The sequence below is a fragment of the Brassica napus genome (genome assembly GCF_020379485.1).
Source record: "Brassica napus cultivar Da-Ae chromosome A5 unlocalized genomic scaffold, Da-Ae chrA05_Random_2, whole genome shotgun sequence".
NCBI classification, from domain to species: Eukaryota; Viridiplantae; Streptophyta; class Magnoliopsida; order Brassicales; family Brassicaceae; genus Brassica; species Brassica napus.
In genome coordinates, this window is record NW_026014014.1 from 72,004 (window position 1) to 78,160 (window position 6,157).

Below are 6,157 nucleotides of genomic sequence, written 5' to 3' on the forward strand. Positions count from 1 at the left end.
ATGGCGAATCCCAAATCTCACCTCTTCGCTCTTCTTCTACTCCACTTCTCAACCGTCTCCTTGGCCCGACGCTCTTTCGTCTTCGGCGATGGTCTTTACGACGCCGGCAACAACAGTTCGTCTCCTCGAATCGCGTCGACGCTAGCTTTCCTCCGTATGGAATCACTCTAGGAGAGGCTACGGGACGGTGGTCCGATGGTCGCATCGTTCCCGACTATCTCGGTAATGTTGAGATCGATGGCTATAGGGTTTCATACTCGTTAGGGATTTGATTTAGTCTGATCTTCTCGCTTGTTGTAAGCAGCTAGTCATGGGTATTTCTCAAATCCCTCCGATTCTCCGTGCCACGGCGGATTTCTCTCACGGAGCTAACTTCGCCATCGCCGACGCCACCGTTCTGGGGCCCCCTCCGGAGTCGGTTAGCTTTTTCGACTGATCGTTAAATCTCACTCTAGAATTCAAATTTTTATATAAGAAGAGTTTTTTTGTTCGTTAATACATATGAATTTGATTTGTTTTTTTCTTTCGTTTTTGGTTGGTTTGGTTGATTGAATAACAAAACTAGGAACATGGTAATATACTAACAAAATCTGATTTAGTTCAGTTCAAGTGTTATGGATAATTTCGAATCATTTAAATAAAACTATAGGGTAATTTGAACTTTTAGAGAAATTATTGGAAACAAAATCAAAATCTGATTTAGTTCAGTTCAAGTGTTATGGATAATTTCGAATCATTCAAATAAAACTATATGGTAATTTGAACTTTTAGAGAAATTATCGGATGATTCTTTCTTCGAATAAAAAAGTCAAGTAGTTTGGATAATTTAAATATTTTAGTAAAAACATTCTAATAACATGATTTTTCAAAAAAAGAGAGGCAAAAAAAAAAAACAGAGAGAAAAAAGAGCAAACAAAGACCACCGTGTTCTCTCCGGCGCGTACGCGTCACTGCGACGTTGCCGGAGCTCCTTTCCTTCCTTTTCCTCCGTTTTTCTTCTTTGCTTCCTCTCCTACCTCCCTTTCTCTCTCCGATATACTGTTTGCTCTGGAAGAAGAGACATGCTGGCAATGGAGTAGCGACCAGATCCAGTTTTCGTCTTGGCTTTCTGGTGTCGACGTGAGTTGGAGTGGAGGAGATGGATTGGAGGTCGGCTTTTAGAACTGAGGATTTTGTCAGATTCAAATTTTCCACTTCCAGAGTTTCGACATAGCCTTCACGACGAGGGCGCGTGGTATAGGTGAGACGTCTCGGAGCCTGGATCTACCGTACTCTGCGATGGTGAGATGGCAGAAGGAGTGGTGTAACGGGCGATAGAAAGAAGTTTTTGGTCCTTCGGTGTTCGAAGACAAGCTCAGCAAGGAGGCTCGAAGAAGTCGTGGTCAACGAAGAAGAGGCCTTTGCGCTATGGTCTCTGCACTTCTTGAAGTCGCTATCAGTTTAGGTCTTGTTCCATCGCAGTAGTCAAGTTCATTTTCATTCCCGACTAGTCTGTTCGGTTTCGGGCTTAGGAGCGAGATGCAAGTTCTTTCGGCTAGAGGCCACTTATGATGACCCTGTCTATCCTCTGAGTGTTTCCTTTGCTAAGGTCTGGACTTTTATCTTAACGTTTGTGATGACCCTGATATGGAGGGTGATGTTCTATCGGTTGTGGAACCGGATTATATCAGAGGGTTGTGAGTCCCGTGTTTAGTTTTTGGGTTTGGTGTGTGACAATTTCAGTTGCAGAATTCTCTTTCAGTTGGTGGTGCAGTGATTTATGGTTGATGTGGTCTGTTTTTGAATGCGTTTGTTATGGGAATCATTGACGAGGCTTGTTTGTGTGGAGGTGTCTGGGGACTTCTATCTAGGTGTTAAAGTGGACGTCAGAGGAGTGCGTTCAAACCGTATCCGAAAGTTGCTTGCTTGTCGGGTTGTGAAGTCTTGGTTCTTGATTACTAATGGAGGATGGTATCGTTTGGCAGGCCATAGGCGGCAACGATAGATCCGGGTTGAGAAGATTGAGGGTCTTTGGGTTTTGAAGCGGATGGAATCGTTGGTTGGCCGAGAGCAGCTTCGATTTGTCCAGATTTCTGCGGTTGCTATATTGGAAGGTCATGTGCACTGAAATGTCAGTTTGTCTATAGATTTTCATGTTGGTAATGTTTTAGTTATGGGTGATTGGTTTTTACCCGTATTTGTTTAGTGTCTGTAAATCGTCCTGCTGTGGGCTCAAGTCGCCCCGTTGTGGGCTCAAGTCGCCCCGTTGTGGGCTAAGTCGTCCTGTTGTGGGCTCAATCGCCTTTCTTTTGGGCTTTAGTTCCGGAGATTTCATGATTTCTGCCAGCCTTTGTAAGAGTGTTTAACTATGAATGAATGAATCCCTTCAGACGGAAAAAAAAAACATGATTTTCAAATAGCTTTCCATATTAGCAAAAAAAATATTTTTTTGGCAGCCATATTAGGTAATATAATCATTATATATGTATTTATATTTAAGAAATTTGTTTATCTTATATATTAAACAAAAGTCACAATCTTGATTCATGTATGATTTTTTTCAAAAATGGATCTAATGGACTTATTCCTACAAAGTAATGTTACATTTAAATGGGTTACAAGAAATTTTTGTTGGGCTATCAATAATTGATTTAAACAATAGATGACCCATTTGATTTATAAATATAATTTAATGTTTGTAATTATACCTTCATATGTTAGTTATTTAAATATTTGTCGATGTTAACTTTTAAAATTATAAAAAAAAATTAAATAGAAAAAAAATCATATATTTAACAATGATTGATCTTTACTACCTTAAACCAATGAAAAAAAATTTAAAAATATATAGCTATTTTAAAATTAAACAAAAACTAAATTTTAGTTATTACGTGATCATATAAATCTATTAAGCGAAAATTTTAATTTTTTAAAAACTTTCTAAATTGTGAAATGTTGCAATTTCTTAAATATGACAATAAAATAATATTTTACTAATCTTTATATATATAGTTACGATTTTAATAATAAATAATAATCTAAATATATTATATAAGAAGATATAAATACATGTGAAAGTTTGAAACAATCTATTCAATGAAAAAAAATATACGTAAACTTATTTATTTTAAAAATTGATAGACACATCTTATATATTAAAACAAAAGTCAAAACTTTGATTCATGTGAGATTTTTTTTAAAAATGAACCCAATGAACTATTTCTAAAAAGTCATGTTACATTAATTTCTAATTTTATTATTAAATTTTTGGTTTTACCAAAAATTTTATTGGGCTATCAATAATTGGATTTAAACAATAGATGATCCATTGGATTTATAGATAGTATAAATTAAATAGATATAATTTAATGTTGTAATACTATACCTCCATATGCTAATTATTTAAATATTCGTCGATGTTAAATGTTAAAATTATGAAGATTTTTTTTAAATAACAAAAAATCATATTATCTAACAATGTTAATCTTTACTACTTAAACCAATGAAAACAAATTTTAAAAACTAATAGTTTATTTTAAAAATTAAACAAAAACTAAAATGTTTAATTATTTACTCGATAATATAAATCTGTGAAACGAAAAGTTTAATTTTTAAAAAACTTTTTAAATTTGTGAAATATTACAATATTTTGAATATGATAATAAGACAATATTTTACTAATATTTATATATAGTTACGATTTTAATAATAAAAATAATAATCCAAAAAATATATATATATATATATATATATATAAGAAGATACAAATACATGTGAAAGTTTGAAATAATCTATTCAATGAAAAAAATACTGTAAACTTATTAAGTTTTAAAAATTGATAGACATATATATATTATAATATATATCAATTGAAAATTGAAAAACAAAATGTTTATAAAAATAAATGAAAACAAAAATCTGCGCGGTTGCGCGGATCGAGATCTAGTATATATTATAACATATACCAATTTAAAATTTAAAACAAAAATGTTTATATAAAAAAAATGAAAACAAAAACGCGCGGTTGCACGGATCGAGATCTAATTTTAAATTAAATATAATTAACTTCTTTGAAGCATATGAATTGTGTTTTAGATATTGGGATTTTCTTTTGGTTCTGGTTTAATTTCGGTTTTCAGATATAGAAGTATGGATATTTATGAATCTCGGTTTTGTTCTGGTTTTTGGTTCCGTTTGGTTTTCGGTTTATGGTAAAAATACCCGGGCATAATTAGGATGGTAGAAGTTAGGTCAAAAACGTATGAGGGAGTTTAGATTAAATATATTTAAATGATTATTCTGGCCAACAGATGACACTGTCACAACAAGTGATCAAGTTCTCTGAAAACAAGAACAAATGGACAGCCAAAGCACGTTCCGAAGCTATCTACTTGTTCTACATTGCCTCTGATGATTACTTGAACTATGCCAAGAACAATCCGAATCCTTCTGATATCAGAAAACAAGTTTTGTGGGGTCGAGTCATCGCTGCTATAGAAGCAGAACTGAAGGTATAAACACACAATCTTGATGGTTCCCTATATGTTTTTTCTGTTTGTTCTCTCATCTACCTGACTTTTCAGGTGCTTTACGGGTCTGGAGGTAGGAAGTTCGCGTTCCAGAAACTTGGCACCGTTGGGTTTGCTTACCGTCAGTGAAAACAAGCAAATGGAAATGTTCAGGAGTGCGCGAGGTTACCTTCTGAAATGGCTGAGTTGCATAACAAGAAGCTGTTGCAGCTCTTGGTTGACTCTCACGACAACTCAGTGGTTTCCAGTACTCGTTTTACGACTTCTTTCAGCTCCATCCAAAAACAGAGTTTCAAGTCTAAGACTTACAGTAAGTCTTTTACTGTCACCATCATCATCAGCAAACTCATAAGCTTATTGATATTTGAAAAAGTTGTGACATTTATCATTTTGATGCAGCGTTTGAGACAGGAATGGTGCTTGTTGTGGAACTGGCTCTGTCAATGGAACCAGTTGCTCCACTAGCAATGTACGCTAAGCCTGAAGATTATCTCTTTTCGACAGGTAAGCATTTGACACAAGAAGGAACCTTCAGGTTGGTCATTTGATATGGGGATCAGATCGGAAGTGGTTGGACCCACACAATCTCAGAGAGTCTTCTCTTCCTTCCTCTGGACATTACAGCCACCTTAGCTAATATACAGGAAGCTATGGCCGCACAATGCCGAGGCAGATCAAAATAGAAAGTCGTTATGATATCAAGAAGATGGAATCGGAGATGGAGAATCAATGGCTTATCAGGTTGATAAAGCTACCTCCTTTCTTATCTAAAGCCAGAGAGTTAAAAAGGAGCTACTGTAATAACGAACAAGACAAGAAACTGAGACATCTTGTGGTTTTATAATAAAACAATCAGCCTTGAGTTTTAAGATTATCCCAAGCAGTTTTTAAATCTGTTGTGACTTTCAACTGTTATGTTTTGTTGACAGATTATAAGTACTTAACTATATATTTTCTATATTTCTAAAAGATGTATGTTTTTGTATTTTTACCAAATAATTTTGATAATAAATATATATTAATTGTTCTTTCAAACATTTAACTTTCTTAAACATAGGATCATTCATGGTCTGGATGAATAGAAAAAATGTTGTAGATAACTAGAGATAAGGGCAACCACAACCGTTGTACCGCATAAAAAATCCTTTAAAAAAAGTGTTTTCTATTTTTTTAATTATTTTTTTTTAGATTTAAAAAAAAAAACTAATCAATTGTGGGTCGTCATGTATCAGTGGAGTCCACGAATAGTTAACAGACTCCACCGATGGAATCCTTATGGAAGAAATTTAAAACAGCTTAAACTACACAAAAACCTAAAAAGCGTGGACTTTATATGTTTTTATAAAATTTTTTTTTAGGATTCCAGCTACGTACCGCCGTTGCATGTGCTCTAAGAGCATCTCCAATGTATAACTCTATTTTTTCATCCAAAATAGAGTAAAAGTGAAAAAAAGTAAAATTGCTCTAACCCTATTCCATTTTTCACTTTATAATGGATGATGAACAAACAAAAAATAGATTACTCAATTTATTGGAGTAAATTTTATTATGAAATGAGATATGAAGTTGGGTTTAGAGCATTCCTTACTCTATATTCACGTTTACTCCATTTTAGAAAAAAAAATTGAGAGGGATGGAGATCCTTAGCA

The 6,157-nt window shown here is 34.0% G+C and overlaps 1 pseudogene; it reads left to right on the top strand.

Annotated features, from left to right (window-relative positions):
* LOC125594236 lies at positions 1-5,380 on the top strand (annotated as a pseudogene).
* Positions 5,381-6,157: the final 777 nt, after the last annotated feature.